This window comes from Onychostoma macrolepis, chromosome 01, assembly GCF_012432095.1.
Source record: "Onychostoma macrolepis isolate SWU-2019 chromosome 01, ASM1243209v1, whole genome shotgun sequence".
Lineage (NCBI taxonomy): Eukaryota > Metazoa > Chordata > Actinopteri > Cypriniformes > Cyprinidae > Onychostoma > Onychostoma macrolepis.
The window spans coordinates 4,527,613-4,545,989 of NC_081155.1; the positions used below are offsets into that span (position 1 = coordinate 4,527,613).

At 38.8% G+C, this 18,377-nt stretch overlaps 1 protein-coding gene across 1 annotated transcript in view; it reads left to right on the plus strand.

Moving 5' to 3' along the window:
- Positions 1-18,377, plus strand: part of LOC131536455 (protein NLRC3-like) — a 101,126-nt gene that overhangs the window by 17,887 nt on the left and 64,862 nt on the right. The gene's annotated exons all lie outside the window — the stretch shown is intronic.

The following is an 18,377-nucleotide window of genomic DNA, read 5'->3' on the forward strand; positions in this document are numbered from 1 at the left end:
AACTCCTGAACACTCAGATGAATGAAGCTGTAGACTTTCCTCTGATGAATCACAGATTCCTCTTTAAAGATCTCAGTGCAAATCCCAGAATATACTGAGGCATCAGTGACGTCTATGCTGCTCTCAATCAGGTCCTCCTCATAGAACATCACATTGCCCTTCATCAGCTGTTTGAAAGCCACTTCAGCAAGTTTCACAATCACTTCTCTGTTGGACTGCAGGAGTTTCTCTGGATCTCTCTCTTCATACTTCTGGTTCCTCATGTTGATCTGAATCAGCAGGAAGTGGATGTACATTTCAGTCAGAGTTTGAGGGATTTCTGCACTCAGATCTTCTTCCAGGAGCTTCTGAAGCACAGTGGATGAGATCCAGCAGAAGACGGGGATGTGGCACATGATGTGGAGGCTTCTTGCTCCTCTGATGTGTGAGATGATTCTGCTGGCTTGATGTTTGTCACTGATTCTCTTCCTGAAATATTCCTCCTTCTGAGGCTCAGTGAATCCCTGAATTTCTGTCAGACGGTTGATGTATTTGCAGGGGATCTGATTGGCTGCTGCTGGTCTGGAGGTGATCCAGATGAGAGCAGAGGGAAGCAGCTCTCCTTTCATGAGGTTTGACATCAACACACCCACTGATGAAGTCTCCGTCACATCACAAACTTTCTGATCATCTGAAAACATCAGTGTGATTCTGCTTTCATCCAGACCATCAAAGATGAACACAACTTTACACTCCTCATAAATCTTTGAGTCCAGATCTTGAAGTTCAGGATGAAAGTTCAGCAGAAGTCTCTGAAGACTGTACTGATGATCTCGGATCAGGTTCAGCTCTCGAAATGGAAACACAAACATGAAATCTACATCCTGATTGGCTTTTCCTTCGGCCCAGTCCAGAATGAACTTCTGCACAGAGATGGTTTTTCCGATTCCAGCGATGCCTTTAGTAAGAACTGTCTTGATTTGGTCTTTCTCCTCACATCCTGGTTCAGGTGAAGCTTTAAATATGTCATTGCAGTAGATTGAAGTGTCTTGTTTTGTTCTGGCTGTTTTCTCCATCTGTAAAACCTCATGTTCTTCATTCACTCCTTCACTCTCTCCTTCTGTGATGTAGAGCTGTGTGTAGATCCTGTTCAGGAGGGTTTCATTCTTTTGGAGTGTCATTCCCTCAAATAATCTCTCATACTTGTACTTCATACTGGTTTTGTGCTGGTCTTTGACTCTCTGCAGGTCTCTAGTCTCCAGTGTGTGTTTCGGCAGGACTGCTTCAGTTTTGTCCTGCCTGATATGGGTCTGATAGTGGGATGTTGAGGAAGACACAGATCTGATCGGCTCATGTATCTTCCCCATGCTAAAATTGAAAAGAACAGAGCAGCAAAAAAAAAAAAAAATGACATTGATCACAAGGACAGCTGATGACTTTCAGAAATATATTGGCAATTAGAAATAAGTTTGCCACTCCTCTCCAAGTTACGCATTTAGCACTATATAATTTAGATTATTAATTCACTGTTCATTTGAGATGCACAACAGTAAATCAGCAAGTAAATGTTTATACTAACAGAGGATCAGAGATTTCATTTCCGTCACTGAATCTAACAGGTGCTTCCATGGATCTGCTACTCTTCACAGACACACCGCTGGATTCTGGAGACTCTGATCTTGGTGTCTTGCTCTTGCTGATACTGACAAAAGCCACACAAAACAGCATTTTAAACAATACTTAAATGGTTAAATCACCCAAAAATAAATATAGTGTAAATATGGTGTAAATGAGTAATTTCTGTACCTCCGTTTAAAGTACATGCCACCCAAACTTTTTTAAAAACTTTAAGCGTCTTCCTAAAGCCTAAATTAAATCTGTTTACCCTCTCTCTTCAGGTTGCACCCCTGTGCAGTGCATATGTTACATAGTTGGGAGTACATTTAGTGCCATTTCATTTAGATTAATCAATTATTGCTCATCAGAGATGCACTACAGGAAATTAATTAATAAATGGTTATACTAACAGAGGATCGAAGATCTCTTTTCCATCACTGAATCTAACAGGTGCTTCCATGGATCTGCTGCTCTTCACAGACACACCACTGGGTTCTGGTGACTCTGATCTTGGTGTCTTGCTCTTGCTGATACTGACAAAAGCCAAACATAACAGCATTTTAGACAATACTTGGAGGGTTAGTTCACCTAAAAATAAATATTCTGTCTAGTGTTGTCAAAAGACTTGGTACTTTGGTACCAAGTCGGTGCTAAAAAACTGAAAATTTCACGGTGCCAGGTTTTTTTAAGTACCGGTGGTACCGAGTACCCGGTCAACCTGTTTCTTGCTGCGCTATCTGAAAGCTGCACAGATGTGCTCTCTTCATAAAAGCACTGAGACAGGGCGACATCAAAAGGAGGAAACACAACAAAACACTTTAAAGACCGACACCCGGATCAAATGAAAGAGTTCAAGCAGGTAAGGCTGGCCGCACACTAGAGGATTTTAAGGCCGATTTTAAGCCCGATTTGCACCCCGCCCGATTCGCGGTTTGTCGCAAGCGATTTTTTTGTCCAAAAATCCTCTATTGTGTGGTGTCATTACGATTATTTATCTGCTCCCGATCGAGACGGAGCGTCGCCGAACTCAAAACACTTGATTGGGCTGCCTCTGACGTGATACCCGCGATAGCCAATGAAAGCGAGCAAGCATCACTCACCGGATGTTGCGTGCTTCTATAGCTGAAACCTGGAAGCCACAAACATGCCGTGAAAGCAGAAAACATCATCCATATTCTTTTGAATACTTTGTTTTTCACTGTGAAACAGAACGCATGCCAGGAGAGCCAGCTGACAATGTCGCTTGTCCTCTATTTGTTTGTCTTCTCTAGTCACGTTTGATCTCGCGAGTGTCAGTGAGATCTCGTGTCACTGTGAAATCGCTCCTACAATCTTCAAATGTGTGGTGTCGCTGTCTGGTCGAATCATCTAGTGTGTGCGTTCAGAGGATTATAAGGCTAAAAATCGGTTGAACTGTCTTCATGTCTGTGGTCTCCCATGGTTTTAAAATCGTTTAAGATTTGAAAATCGTCTAGTGTGCAGCCAGCTTAACTTTCAATCTAATATTTAATATTTGGATATTCTGTTATGAATATTATTCCATATTTTTTTATTTGAATGTCGGATTGAAATAAACATCGCCTTTATTAGCGGAGTTAATCATTAGCATAAGCGAGGCTAACACTAATATAATGAGCATCAAAATGAAGTTTCTTTATTAACTATTTAATGCTCCTATAACTTTTATTCGGGTAGAAAAAAACAGGAGGGCATGATGCTATTTACTATTTTTACACACCAGAGGCTTTTAAATGAATTGTGAATCTAAAATATGTGTGTTAGAGAAAGTACAAATGGTTAACAGTGTTTATGTCCATCAGAAAAGCATTTTTTTAGCTAGTTAGTTAGTTGTTATTCTTGGCTGGATAACTAGCAGGTTTTTAAAAACCCTTTAAAATTAAATATGTAGCCTGCACAGTTTGGATTAAATAAAAGTACAGTCAAATTTGATCTCCTATATCAGAATCAGAATCAGCTTTATTCGGCAAGTGTGTGCAAACACACATGGAATTTGTTGTGGTTTTTAAGAAGCTCTTGGTACATACACGCATACATTCAACACATACATTCGCTTACACGAATCACGATCACACAGCTGATGAAAATATAGGCCCTTCGTTACCAAACACCAAGAAACTAAATTAGGATACAATTAAAAGATTAAAGATGGCGCCGGTGTGCATGGCTGCTCGTCTGTTCTTTAATATGGCTGTTTTGTTTTTAATTTCTTTCTTAACTCAACATGTTTTTACATTGATTGCTTATGACCGTCAAGCACTACTTAACATCAGAGACTCTATTGAGGTATTATCAAACGTTGATTTGAGATTTCCATACTCAAATAACGCACTCCCTCCCTTCTTGACGATTGTCCCGGCCTGCCAAAGCCGGCTGCCGTGGAATCTTCATGGAAGAAAGCGCCGCAGAAGAAGAGGAAAACGAGGGGGTATTGCGGTTAAACTGAAGCTAAGCCTATCCCTTTTATCTCCATCACGACTTGGCTTGGATCGCTTTCAATATAGGCTTGGAGGTGGCCATTTTGTTTTGTGCCGCTCGCTTGAGGTGGCATATCAGTGGATTTTACCTGTGACTCAGGATCATCTCTCCAACTTTTCCTGTTGCCGGACACCACGTCTTCGCCGCGGAGGTGTGCAGCACAGCCGGATTGTGATCCAGCGTACGCCAGGATTGGGTTGGTAAATGCAAGATCGCTTGTAAACAAGACATTTATTTTGCAAGACTTTTTTATCTCAAACGAATTGGATTTTCTGTTAGTCACAGAGACCTGGCTGAATGCAGGGGATTTAAGTCCTTTCTCTGAACTTTTGCCCACAAACTGTTCTTTTTTTAACCGCCCTAGAACCCACGGTAGGGGTGGTGGACTTGCATCGGTGTTCAAAAGTAGATTTTGTTGTAAAGTTTGTAAGACTGAATCTTTTTCAAGTTTTGAAATACTTTTATTTCAGTTAATTGAACATCAACTTACGATTGCTGTGGTCTATCGTCCTCCAAAACTAAACAAGGATTTTTTAAAAGAATTCTCAAACTTCTTAGGTGATATTGTTCTTAAATGTGATAGACTTTTGATTGTGGGGGATTTTAACATTCATGTCTGCTGTGAGTCAAACCCCCTGGCTAAGGGTTTTATTAGTTTGCTTGACTCTTTTGATTTTACTCAAGCAGTAAATGGTGCAACTCACAAACAAGGGCATACCTTAGATCTTGTATTGCTGCATGGTATTTCAATTCGTGAACTTGAAATCCTTGAGCTAAGTTTTTCTGATCATATGCCTGTGTTATTTACTTGCTTGCTTCCTATTGAGGTTTCAAAGACTAAGAGGTTACCACAGCAGACTCGTTTCTTCAGCTCTTCATCTAGTGATGACTTTTCTGTGCTCTTTGAGGAGGCTTGTCTTAAGTATAATCTTGATTCCCCCTCAAACATCTCAAATATAGATGAACATCTTATGCTTTTAAATGCAATTTGTACCGACATTTTAAATTCTGTGGCTCCATTGAGAGTAAAGCGACAAAAAATTAAATTTGAACCCTGGCTAAACAGCACCATCCAAGAGCTTAGACGTGCATGTCGTAGAGCTGAACGGAAGTGGAAAAAAGATCAATTATAAGTATCTTTTGAAATATTACGTGAGTCATTAATCAGGTATCAAAAATCTGTTAAAAATGCTAAATATCAATATTTTTCAGGTATTATAGCTAAGAACTGTCACCAACCTAAAACCCTTTTCACTATTTTGGATTCTGTTGTAAATCCGACTAGTAATGTCTGTTTAAATGCATCATCTGCAATATGTGATAGTTTTCTTAAGTTTTTTACAGATAAAATAGTTGATATAAGACGGCATATTATACCTTTAAATTGTGATTGGTCTGTTCCCTCTCTTTGTGCTTCTACCTTTAATGAATTCCAGATAATTTCTTTAGATTCTTTCCAAGACATTATTAAGCAGTTAAAACCTACTACATGTTCACAAGACATAATTCCTACACGGTTCTTGCTTCAGGTTTTCGATGTTATTGGGCCAAGTATTTTGGCTATAATAAACAAGTCTCTTCTTACAGCGACTGTTCCAAAGTACTTAAAGCATGCAATTGTTAAACCCCTGCTTAAAAAATCTAATCTTGACCCTACTGTCCTATCAAATTATAGGCCAATTTCAAATTTATCTTTTCTTTCAAAAGCTCTGGAAAAGGCTGTTTTATTACAACTGCAGAAGTTTTTAGAGTCAAATGACATTTTTGAAAAATTTCAATCTGGGTTTAGGAAACATCACAGCACTGAAACTGCACTTTTAAAAGTGTTGAATGATATTTTATTATCTGTAGATTCGGGGGATTCTGTGATACTTTTATTATTAGATTTAAGTGCCGCGTTTGATACAATCGATCATAGAATCCTTATTTCACGCCTTGAAAATTGTGTGGGTATTACAGGTCATGCTCTTGACTGGTTTAAATCCTATCTTGAGGACAGAATGTTTTCTGTTTACCTTGATGGTTTTTCTTCATCTAGCTCTATTTTGCAGTTTGGAGTTCCTCAGGGCTCCATTCTGGCCCCTGTTCTGTTCTCATTATATATGCTTCCTCTGGGGTCTATTCTTACCAAGCATGGGGTGTCATTTCATTTCTATGCTGATGACACCCAAATCTATCTGCCCTTGAGGAAAAATGATCAAAGAGGCCTGGGATTACTGAATACGTGTCTGTCTGATATTAAGTCTTGGTTCTCTTCAAATTTTTTACATCTAAATGAGGGCAAAACGGAGGCCATTGTGTTTGGGTCTTCGGGGGCCCTGGATTGTGATTTGGGAGATCTGGAGTCTTATAAAAAACTGTCTGTGAGAAATCTAGGTGTTAACTTTGATTATGCACTTAATTTCGATAAACAGATAAATTCTGTGGTTAGGTCTGGTTTCTTCCAGTTAAGATTGCTATCAAAAGCCAAGAGCTTTTTGTCGTTTAAAGACCTGGAGAGAGTGATCCATGTTTTTGTGTCATCACGGCTTGATTATTGTAACTCCCTTTATATGGGAATAAGTCAACCAAACATAAATCGACTCCAGATGGTTCAAAATGCGGCTGCCAGACTTTTGACTGGCACCCGCAGATTTGATCATATCTCTCCCGTATTATGCTCTTTGCATTGGTTGCCGGTCAGTTACAGAATCGAGTTTAAAACTTTACTGTTTGTTTTTAAAGCTCTGAGTGGAACGGCTCCTGAATATCTCAGTGATCTTTTAAATACAAATACATATTCTAGACCACTGAGGTCTTCGGAGAAAAGAGTGTTGATGGTCCCTAGATCCAGATTGAAGCTGAGGGGCGACCGTGCCTTTTCAATTGCTGGGCCAAAATTATGGAATAGTCTTCCAGTCTCCCTGCGATTAGTTTCTTGAATCTGAATTTAAATCTAAGTTAAAAACGTACCTTTTTTCTAGGGCTCATAACTGTTCTTAGAGTCTCTCTAGTGTTTTGTGGTCAAAACTGTTTATAATTGTTTTTTTTTTTTGTTTTTTTTCGTTGTTATTAGCAAGGTTTGTACAGCACAGTGGTCAACTACTGTTGTTTTTATTGTGCTTTATAAATAAATTTTGATTTGATTTGATTTTTTGATACAAGAACCTCAATGCATACATTCGCTTCCGGCTGCGCTACTGTTCGGACGCTCCTGCTTATTGGTCTGCGATTCGCTCCCTATTTATGTACTTTTCTCAGATTTCTCTAAGATTTTAACTTCAGCATATCAGCCCAGTGCTCAAACAACACAGTTTTTAGAAAAAGAAGACTCTTTGCCTCCCACTGCCAGCAGTTTACATTCCGGAGACGGGAAAACACAACTGTCTACATTCAAACAGACGGGAAAGAAAATGCCTCTCGTGGAATCTACTTGCTGCATGAACTGCCACAGACTTCTACAAAGGATTGTGGTTCTTGAAACAAAGTTACTTGCTGGACCTCCAAAACAGGTGGAACACACAGCAGATCATCATCACAGACCCCCTCAGCATACAGCCGGTGAGTCCTGTGAATCTAGTGAATCTCAACAGTTTATACAAAGTGTAGAGGAACAAGCTGATCGACAGACTAATCGATGGCACAAACAGGGAGCGAGACCCAAAGGCACTCGAGACATCAGATTGTCACGAGTATCTCGTATTGCTGCCGTAGCATCCTCTACCCCAGATACGGCTATGACAAGACTTGTAAACACTGGCATTCTACAACCCCCTATACATCTTGAGAATCGATTTGAAGCATTAATGAATGTGGGTGAGGAATCCCAAAATGTGACAAAACATGGATCGAATCAGCCAGCAGCTAACATCGCTACTAACAGGCGCTCAAGGTCGAGCAGACAGCGGCATTCAGCTCAGAGCGCAGCCGAGCCCAGGACTCTGATAGTGGGCGACTCTATTATCAGAAACATCAGTAGCAGGACTACAACTACATGCTGCTTTCCTCAAGCAACCGTCTCTGATGTGAACAAGGAACTTCGGAACATTCTGATGAAGCACAAGACTGCAAATCGAATCATTATCCATGTGGGGAAGAACGATATTCAGAAAGAGCAGTCAGAACTGCTTAAGAAGGATTCCAGTGAACTCTTTGAAACACTTCAAAGACTTGAAGTTCAGTTGTTCATCAGTGGACCACTCCCAGCAAGTGGAACTAACGTGTTTTCACGGCTGCTTGGGCTGAATACATGGCTACAAAGAACCTGCAGTACAAAAGGAGTCAACTTCATCGACAACTTCAATATTTTCTGGGGCCATAGACAACTGTTTAAACTGGACGGCTTCCACCCAAACAAACTTGGTGCAAGAGTCTTAAAGGACAATATCTATTTCTACCTCCGTCATCCTTCAGTGGTGTGTGCCAATCCACTCGGCCTCAATGGCACACACACACCTGGACAGAGTATGAGTGACCACAGGACTTCATGTCAGCCTCAGAGTCATCTTGTGGTTGACACATCCCACAAGGACACTGATAACACCACGCAGCCAAAACAAACTTTCCTCATGGAAACTATCCTGGCTGAGACCTGCCCACAGAGCTCATCACAGACAGAGTGTGATGTACTACAACAGCACCAAAACACTGGTCTTTGACTCTCTGCAGGTCTCCAGTCTCCAGTGTATGACTCTGTAGGACTGTTTCAGTTCTTTCCTGCCTGTAGTGAGATGCAGAAACAAAGTACAGATCTTGTCAGCTCATGTATCTCCCCATGCTGAAACTGAAAAGAACAGAGCAGCAAAAAGGACAATGACAGTGATCACAAAGACAGCTGATGACCATCAGAAATATAATGGCTATTAGAAATAAGTTTGTCACCCCTTCTCAATTTTGGAGTACATTTAGCACTACATCTCATCTGAGATGCACTACAGCAAATCAGCAAGTAAATGTTTATACTAACAGAGGATCGGAGATCTCTTTTCCTTCACTGAATCTAACAGGCGCTTCCATGGATCTGCTACTCTTCACAGACACACCGCTGGGTTCTGGAGACTCTGATCTTGGTGTCTTGCTCTTGCTAATACTGACAAAAGACAAACAAAACAGCATTTTAGACAATACTTAAATGGTTAGATCACCCAAAAACAAATATTATGTTATTCGATACACGCAAGACTTTCTGTCTTCTTTAAAACACAAATTAAGATATTTTTAATAAAACCTGATACATTTTTGTACCTCCATTTAAAGTCCATGCCACCAAAACTTTTTAAAACAATAAGCATCTTCCTAAAGCCTAAATTAAATCTATTTATCATCCCTCTTCAGGTTGCACCCCTGTGCAGTGCATATGTTACATATTTTGGAGTACATTTAGTGCCATTTCATTTAGATTATTAAATTATTGTTCATCAGAAATGCACTACAGGAAATTAGTAAGTAAATATACTAACAGAGGATCGGAGATCTCTTTTCCGTCACTGAATCTAACAGGTGCTTCCATGGATCTGCTGCTCTTCACAGACACACCACTGGGTTCTGGAGTCTCTGATCTTGGTGTCTTCATCCTGCTGATACTGACAAAAGACAAACAAAACAGCATTTTAGACAACACTTACAGGTGCATCTCAATAAATTAGAATGTCGTGGAAAAGTTCATTTATTTCAGTAATTCAACTCAAATTGTGAAACTCGTGTATTAAATTCAATGCACACAGACTGAAGTAGTTTAAGTCTTTGGTTCTTTTAATTGTGATGATTTTGGCTCACATTTAACAAAAACCCACCAATTCACTATCTCAACAAATTAGAATACTTCGTAAGACCAATAAAAAAATAAATTTTTAGTGAATTGTTGGCCTTCTGGAAAGTATGTTCATTTACTGTATATGTACTCAATACTTGGTAGGGGCTCCTTTTGCTTTAATTACTGCCTCAGTTTGGCGTGCCATTGAGGTGATCAGTTTGTGGCACTGCTGAGGTGGTATGGAAGCCCAGGTTTCTTTGATAGCGGCCTTCAGGTCATCTGCATTGTTGGGTCTAGTGTCTCTCATCTTCCTCTTGACAATACCCATTAGATTCTCTATGGGGTTCAGGTCAGGCGAGTTTGCTGGCCAATCCAGCTTTTGGTACCTTTGGCAGTGTGGGCAGGTGCCAAGTCCTGCTGGAAAATGAAATCAGCATCTCCATAAAGCTTGTCAGCAGAAGGAATCATGAAGTGCTCTAAAATTTCCTGGTAGATGGCTGCGTTGACTGTGGACTTCAGAAAACACAATGGACCAACACCAGCAGATGACATGGCAGCCCAAATCATCACAGACTGTGGAAACTTCACACTGGACTTCAAGCAACATGGATTATGTGCCTCTCCACTCTTCCTCCAGACTCTGGGGCCTTGATTTCCAAATGAAATGCAAAATTTACTTTCATCTGAAAAGAGGACTTTGGACCACTGAGCAACAGTCCAGTTATTTTTCTCCACAGCCCAGGTAAGATGCTTCTGATGATGTTTCTGTTTCAGAAGTGGCTTGGTAGCCCTTTTCCTGAAGACGTCTGAGCGTGGTGACTCTTGATGCACTGACTCCAGCTTCAATCCACTCCTTGTGAAGCTCTCCCAAGTGTTTGAATCGGCTTTGCTTGACAGTATTCTCCAGCTTGCGGTCATCCCTGTTGCTTGTGCATATTTTCCTACCCAATTTCTTCCTTCCAGTCAACTTTGCATTTAATATGCTTTGATACAGCACTCCTTGAACAGCCACCCCTTTCAATAATGACCCTCTGTGACTTACCATCTTTGTGGAGGGTGTCAATGATCGTTTTCTGGACCATTGCCAAGTCAGCAGTGTCCCCCATTATTGTGGTTTCAAAGAACAAGAGATACCCAGAATTTATACTGCATGGATGGTCATTTATTGAAACTCAAATGTAAATATTCTAATATTTTGAGATACTGATTTTTAACTTTCACTAGATGTAAGCTCTAATCATCCAAATTAAAACAACAACAACAAAAAAAAAACTTTTGAAGTGTTTTACTTTACATGTAATGAATCTAAAATATAATGGAAGTTTCACTTTTTGAAGTTACAAGAAAAAAATAACTTTTTCACTATATTCTAATTTTTTGAGATGCACCTGTAGTTAGTTCACCCAAAGATATGCTGTCATTCCAAACACGTAAGACTTTCCTTCTTCTTTGAAACACAAATGAAGATATTTTAATGAAACCTGAGTAATTTATGTACCTTCATTCAAAGTCCATGCCACCAAAACTTTGAAGATCCAAAAGGGTCTTTTTAAAGGACATCATACTCCAGATGAGAAACACAGTGCTGTGTCACGCCACTTTTAAAATTCGAACACATTGTTTATTATGAGTTTACACACACCAGCGGCATCACTCTGTCCACGGCACCCAGGTATGACTCAGGAGGCTGTTCAAATTCCTGCTGTGCCACAAACATAGTTTTTCACAAACTATGACCTCAGTGCGAATGCATATGTGACTTTTGCTGTTGTGATGACATTCACTGCCATGTGCTGCCACTTACTGGAAGTACCAGGTCACAACACACTTCAGTTAACTTCAATAGCGATGCGTAGCATAACATTAACATTAATTAAAACAATGAGGAAAACTCAATGAAGTTGGGAAATACCCTGAATTATGTGTCACGAACCACATATTTTTTTAAAGACAAAATTTGGAACTCAGCTGCATAGAAGAAGATTGCTGATGTTATCAGATTTTCAGGTGAGATTCTGAATTAATTCAGTTAACATAAGCCCTGGGGTAAAAGGTTCAGTGATTGATTTTAGCAACTGTTGGAATGAATTGTACAGTACAAACATACAGTACAGACAGTACAGACATTATTTTAATTTCATAATATCTGAAGGATCTAAGGATCCTCAAATGCAAACCGTGTGTTGGATCAAGAGAGCAACCATACATTTTTGTTTTTATTTCTTGTTTTATTCATTTATAATCATTTATCATTTAATCATATAATCATTTATAATCATTAGCCATTAATGTAATCAATTATTATTATTTTTTAATTTATATCAGTTTTATTATTTAATCATTTATTCATCTATTATTTTATTATGTTTTTACAATGTTTCTATATTTTATATTTCTTATGATTTTCTTTGCTTACACATTTTCATTGTTGTTTAATCTTATGATTGTAGGGTGTCATGAACTGTTTTGTCTGTATGAACGAGAAACAAGGGTTATGGAAATTCAAGATTTATGGGATGTTGTTGTGAAGCAGTTTGGAATAACACTACTTATTGGATTTGTGCTGGTCAGATGAAGAATGAACAATGAAACATATGCAACCAAGATAATACAATGAACTCCTTTAATAAATAAGTGCTCCTTTAATAATAAATGCTCCTTTTTGTCATCATTACTTCGTCTCCTGCTTCTGCTCTTCACTGGCTTTACACAGTCAACTTGGCTGAAAGAAGACAATAGTTTTGGGTACCAGACAAGACTAGATTTTAATGGGTTTAGAGTATAGGCAACCTTGCTGATTAGTTGTCTGGATACCAGTCAAAACTAGGGATGTGCGATATATATCTCCAGTGATAATATCATAATTGTTGTTTTAACGATGTGCGATTTGACATTATCAAGTATTTTGCAAAAACAACAGAGTGCATGCATGCATTACATGAAGTCTAGACTAGTGCGAGTGCGCATTTAAAGTTTGTTCTTTCACTGCATGATTCAGTCTAATAAAATACATTTAGAATGTTCAAGATTGTTCAAGACAAATTCAAGATATGGGGACAGAAAATGTATATAGTATTTATATAATTTCATATAGTTAATCAGTATTACACAAAGAGTGAAGTTTTTTTTTTTCTCCAAAAATAACCATGATTACAAATGTAATATTGTTTTTTACAACAGTTCAATAAACAAGAAGTTAATTAAGAGACTTACGTTTGAGACACCATATTGCCTGTTTTTGCGCTATTTCAACAAAAATAATTCCAAACACAGCCACAACACTGTTTTGAGTCTCTGAGAAACATGACAGTGTTTCGTTCCAGAATGAATCAACCGTTTAAATGATTTGGTTCAATCGCAATAACTCACTTATTAACAGTGACTTGCTGCCACCAACTGGTGGTTTTAATTACACATTTATAGTATCTTTTTATAACGCATTTTAAAACCCAAATAATTTCAAATATCAGTATTTCATGTTTTATGCTTAATATATCAAAACATTATTTATGCATTTGTAATTGGAGGTTAAATGCATTCATGTTCTGCACTAAACAGCGTGTAAATACTAGGGGTGTCGAAATTAATCGTTTCTACGATGCATCGCGATGCAGAAGAGGACGATTCGGTATTGGTTCAGTAATATACCATAACCGATTATAACGTACTGATGCTTTTCTGACGTCATTTGTCACATACGTTCTTTGTCGCGGTAGCATACATTAGGCACGTTCGGCTTGAAGCGCCGCTGTGCAGAATGAGCAGTGTATGACATCAAGTACCGCGAGAGCGATAAGAGCAGACGGATCCTTATGCTTTCGAATTGCTCTCGCAGTTGATGTCATACACTGATCATTCTGCGCATCGCCTAATGGCGGAGGGAGGCGAGAAAAGAGTGCGAGTAATTAAAAATGCTCCAACTTCTTTAAAAGTTGACATATGGGTACATTTCGGTTTTTATGACCAACCTGGTTAGCACGACCTGGAGAAGACACACCCTGTGTGTAAATCATGTCACACACAATAAAATATGCAGGGGTAATACCACTAACTTGAGAAACCACGTCAGGTACAGTTCATATATCTGACTACTTGTATTTATTGACAAAATTGTATACATGAAGTAAAATTGAAAATTGAGGATGCAGTGCATCGTCAATGCATTGTGATGCATCGTGATATCGAATTGAACCGAATTGATGACATGATAATCGTAATCGAACTGAACCGTGAGACCAGTGTAGGTTCACACCCCTAGTAAATACATCTAAATGCCACTTCAGATGCAGCTTCTGTGTTTCCTCTGCATTGCAAAGATGAATTTTGATGATACTGATTAGGGCTGTGCAAATAATCGGATGTGACTGTCATGCGCATCTCGTCAGTATAAAGCCGGTTCTGTGATTAGTAGTAAATACAGTGGTGTGAAAAAGTCTTGGCCCCCTTCCTGATTTTTTATTTTTTTGCATGTTTGTCACACTTTAATGTTTCAGATCATCAAACAAATTAAAATATTAATAAAAGATAACACAAGTAAACACAACATGCAGTTTTTAAATGAAGTTTTTTATTATGAAGGGAAAACAAAATCCAAACCCACATGGCCCTGTGTGAAAAAGTGCTTGCCCCCTAAACCGGTTGTGCCACCCTTTGCAGCAACAACTGCAATCAAGCGTTTGCGATAACTGGAAATGAGTCTTTCACAACGCTGTGGAGGAATTTTGGCCCACTCTTCTTTGCAAAATTGTTTTAATTCAGCCACATTGGAGGGTTTTCGAGCATGAATGGACTGTTTAAGGTCATGCCACAGCATTTCAATTGGATTTAAGTCCAGACCACTCCAAAACCTTAATTTTGTTTTTCTTGAGACATTCAGAGGTGGACTTGCTGGTATGTTTGGGATCATTGTCCTGCTGCATAACCCAAGTCAAGTCAAGTCAAGTCACCTTTATTTATATAGCGCTTTTACAATGCAGATTGTGTCAAAGCACTTAACAGTATCAAATTGGAGGATAGAGTGTCAGTAATGTATAATGATAAGATTAAACACTCAATTTTCAGTTAAAGGCATTTCATTATTGAATTCAGAGATGTCATTGTCTAGCTCAGTTTAGTTTAAATAGTAGCTGTGCAATCAAATCGGCGATAATCGCTAGAAATTAAGTGTCCCCAACTGAGCAAGCCAGAGGCGACAGCGGCAAGGAACCAAAACTCCCTCTGTGACAGAATGGAGAAAAAAAAAAAAAAAAAACCTTGGGAGAAACCAGGCTCAGTCGGGGGGCCAGTTCTCCTCTGACCAGACGAAACCCGCAGTTCAAAAGTTTATATTTCTATTTTAATTTTGTTGCAATTTCTAACAATAGTAGTATTATGTAGTTAGGTATTTTATTATATTTTAGTTATTTTGTTATTTTTGGTTGATATATCTAGGGATATATCTCTGGGGGTCATCTGGGTGTCCTGGTCTCCGCTGACGATCAGGGCTGTAGACATCATCTCTTGGTGCTGATCCACCATCTGATCGGATACGGACTGAGAAACAGACTAGGAAAGAAACAAACAAATATTAGCGTAGATGCCATTCAACTGACGATGTAACGAGTACATCGTGTGTTATGGGGAGTGTTCCCGGTTCGGTTGATCTAATTAATGCAGCCTAACAATCCTTTAACGGATTTGAATAATAGAAGCGTATTAATGTGTTATGTGTAAGCCAGGCTAAAAAGATGGGTCTTTAATCTAGATTTAAACTGACAGAGTGTGTCTGCCTCCCGAACAGTGTTAGGTAGACTGTTCCAGAGTTTGGGTGCTAAATAGGAATAGGATCTGCCGCCCGCAGTCGATTTTGATATTCTAGGTATTATCAAACGGCCAGAGTTTTGAGAACGCAGCGGACGTGGAGGACTATAATGCGATAAGAGCTCGCTCAAGTACTGAGGAGCTAAACCATTCAGGGCTTTATAAGTAATTAACAAGATTTTAAAATCTATCCGATGCTTGATAGGGAGCCAGTGCAGTGTTGACAGAACCGGGCTAATATGGTCATATTTCCTGGTTCTAGTAAGGACTCTAGCTGCTGCATTTTGGACTAACTGTAGTTTGTTGATCAAGCGTGCAGAACAACCACCTAATAAAGCATTACAATAGTCTAGCCTTGAGGTCATAAACGCATGAATTAACATTTCTGCATTTGACGTTGAGAGCATTGGTCGCAATTTAGATATGCTTTTGAGATGAAAAATGCAGTTTACAGATGCTAGAAACATGGCTTTCAAATGACAGATTGCTATCGAACAGCACACCTAGGTTCCTGACTGATGAAGAAGAATTGACAGAGCAGCCGTCAAGTGTTAGATAATATTCTAGGTTATTACATGTGGGGTTTTAGGTCCGATAATTAACACCTCTGTTTTTCAGAATTTAGCAGTAAAAATTATTTGTCATCCAGTTTTTATATCGACTATGCATTCCGTTAGTTTCTCAATTTGGTGTGTTTCACCGGGCCGCGAAGAAATATAGAGCTGAGTATCATCAGCATAACAGTGAAAGCTAACACCATGTCTCCTAATAATATCTCAAGTGCACTTGAGCTTGAGGTCACAAACTGATGGCCGGACATTCTTCTTCAGGATTTTCTGATAGAGTGCAGAATTCATGGTTCCATCAATTATGGCAAGTCATCCAGGTTCTGAAGCTGCAAAGCAGCCTCAGACCATCACACTACCACCACCATGTTTTACTGTTGGTATGATGTTCTTTTTATGAAATGCTGTGTTGGTTTTACTCCAGATGTAACGGGACACACACCTTCCAAAAAGTTCAACTTTTGTTGCATCAGTCCACAGAATATTTGCCCAAAAGTCTTGGGGATAATCAAGATATTTTTTGGCAAATATGAGACGAGCCTTTGTGTTCTTTCTGGTCAGCAATGGCTTTTGCCTTGGAACTCTCCCATGGATGCCGTTTTTGCCCAGTCTCTTTCTTATTGTTGAATCATGAACACTGACCTTAATTGAGGCAAGTGAGGCCTGCAGTTCTTTAGATGTTGTTCTGGGTTCTTTTATGACCTCCTGGATGAGTCGTCTTTGTGCTCTTGGGGTAATTTTGGTAGGCCGGCCACTCCTGGGAAGGTTCACCACTGTTCCAAGTTTTCTCCATTTGTGGATAATGACTCTGACCATGGTTTGCTGGAGTCCCAAAGCCTTAGAAATGGTTTTATAACCCTTTCCAGACTGATACATTCTGTTTTGTTTCTCATCTGTTTATGAATTTCTTAAGATCGCAGAATGATGTGTTGCTCTTTAAACATGCTTCACTTTGTCAGAGAGGTTCTATTTAAGTGATTTCTTGATTCAACAGGTCTGGCAGTAATTAGGCCTGGGTTTAGCTAGTGAAATTTAACTCAACTTTCTAAAATAATGTGGTTAATCACAGTTCTTTCATGATTTAATAGGAGGGGGCAATTAATTTTTCACGTAGGACCAGGTAGGTTTGGACAGCTTTTTTCCCTTAATAAATGAAATCATCATTTAAAAACTGCATTTTGTATTTACTTGCATTATCTTTGTGTAATATTAAAATTAGTTTGATGATCTGAATCTTTTAAGTGTGACATGCAAAAAATTATAAAATCAGGAAGGGGGCCAACACTTTTTCACACCACTGTATCTATCACATGCTTTCAGATGGAGCAGCATTTACTACACAGAGCCATTGTTCACTGACAAGCTACACGATATTGCATTCATTATCAGCGATGAATCGCCTGCGATTATGAACGCGATATTGCATAGCTTGTCAGTATATACAATAATACAATACAAGCCTCTGTTACTATATTGCTCTATATTGTGGTACTGAAATGAAAAGCTTATCATGCATCATCTTGGAAATAAAGCTTCTTGTCTTGATGTCCGTACTGTATGTAGTCAGTTATTTCTCTGAGTAAGTTATGATGTGTATATTTTTAATGTCCTGATTGAGAAACATCTATTTCAGACTCTCCAAGATCGTGCAAATATGGCGTTTTACTAGCATTACCATTTCCATGTAAAATGTTATGTATATATGTTACATTAATAATTCATTTAACCACCATCTAACCTGATAGCCAGCACCCCCATATTGGGATATATATATTATTATATATTATAATTTAAAATTGTAACAGTTCCTGACCTCAGTCTCCTACACACACAATTTAGGTATCTTTGGAAAGAAGACACTTTAGGGTTTACTATCCATCATCTAGAGTTGATAATGCTCAAAAAGATAAAAAGTTATAGACACTGAAGTGCCTTGAAAATGTTTTTTACCACACCGAATGTTTTTTTATTTCATATACAAATACATGAAATCAATCCTGGAGCAATCCAGAAAAGGTAATGGGTTGAAAGTCACATGTCTCATGAGTTTATATTTCAAATTTGAAGAAGATACCATGAAAAATGGGATTCTTGCAACCATTTTTCTGAGAATATGTCTATGCCCAAATCCCCCACCCAATTTGAGGAAAAATAACCAAATGAGAGTTCTACTAACTATTTAGTCATTA